We start from the raw sequence: 1,711 nt of genomic DNA, 5'->3' as shown, positions 1-1,711 counted from the left end.
AGCAGAAAAAAATTCTCAAATTACTCAGATTGGCATTTTTTTAGAGTGGCTACTTTTTCTGGTTGAGAACATACCTGGTATGGGGCAAAAAACAGTCATTTATAGGATGCTCCTTACATGCACATCACTGCACTGAGCACACACGACTCCTCCTCTCTAAGGCATGTGGGTGCTCTCCCTTCGTGCACTAATCTCTCACATCTCTTATTTGCTGTCATTATTTGTAGCTTTTGGCCTTATTTTACCCCTCCTTTGGATTACAAGCTTTGGTCAGCAGGCAGTGTGCACTTTACAGCTTCATATTCCCTACAGTACTTAGCTCAGTATTTCACACATGATAAAATGTTCAATAAACAGTTTTGAATTAATAAATACCAAGAAAAAAAGAAAACAAAAAACATTGCTCCTCCTAAAAGCTTATAATAGCTAATAATGATAAGCAAACAGTTTTTCTCAAAGCACTTTCTATGTGCCTGACACTGTGCTTGACACTTTAAGTCATTCCCCATATTAATAGAAAAAAACTGAACCTTACAGAAGTTAGCCTAACATTATACAGGCAGACCCAGGATTTAATCACAAGTCTGACCGTAAATCCTGTGATCTTAACTTTTATATCATACATTCTTGTAATTTTTTATGGTTGTTGACATTTTAGCTTGAATATTTTATCCTTATTGCTATGATATCCACTATTCCAGAATTAATTGTTAAAATTGCTGAATGCTCTGGAGCCAAAGATCAAAGACATACATGGAAGAAGTCTAGAAGAATGCAGTACCGGCCTTGAGTTCTGTACTCTTGTGGCTTGAAGAATGTTGGCATCATTATGGATCGTCAAGACAGATGTAGATGGAGTGAGATAGTGACCTTGTTCTTTTTTCCTGGATACTGTGGTACTTAGTAAAAGGAGAGGATTTTGTGGTGCAAGAAAATTTTGTGGATCAAGAAAGTATCCCACAGTTCTGAGTAACTGGAGATAGTAATATATTGTTTAATAGAGAAATTTTTGAGGTATCATTGCATCTCGACTTTACTATTATACATATTTATTGAGTATCTATGAAGTTTCAGAAGTATGCATAGGCACTTAGAATGTAAGATTGAGTAGAATGCTGTGCCTGACCTCAAGTGTTTACAGGCTAGCAGGGGAGCCCGCTGGGTAAAATATTATAATGAAATTTGTTAAATATTATAATAGAGGCTCATAGAAGTGCTATAGAAGCAAGTGTAGAAACAATTCTGCCTAATAGTCAAGAAAAGATATTTACATTGTCAGTGAAGAACAGGTCTTCACCAGATGCTGGTGCTGGGGCTGAGGTGGGGCTGATGGAGGGCTTGGTTCTGGGGTCTAGATATAGAAAAAGCAAAGGATCTGAGGACGTTCCATAAGAAGGTAGAAGGTGAATGTACAGGACACAGGTTAATGGACGTCAGAAGGATGTCCTGGCAGGTATGGTGAGCACAACAAGAAGTCTTGTGGGGCAGGGGGTAAAAATCAGGTGGGCAGTTGGCTTCAGGACCCTAGCATAACAAATGGGGACCCAAATACAAGTACTAGGGTTCAGGGACAAGGCTCTGGATCTAAGACCTTTGAGGGAGCTGGGCTGGCTCTTCAGGTGTCATGGAACTTTGTCAGAGGCCCTTGGTAGGTAAAGCTAAGCCTTAAGTTTGTCATAGGAAGAAGAGCAGAGCAAGAAAAATCTTAAAG

Source organism: Galeopterus variegatus, unplaced genomic scaffold, assembly GCF_000696425.1.
Source record: "Galeopterus variegatus unplaced genomic scaffold, G_variegatus-3.0.2 Scaffold3102, whole genome shotgun sequence".
In the NCBI taxonomy this organism is placed as follows: domain Eukaryota; kingdom Metazoa; phylum Chordata; class Mammalia; order Dermoptera; family Cynocephalidae; genus Galeopterus; species Galeopterus variegatus.
This window is presented reverse-complemented; position numbering follows the sequence as displayed.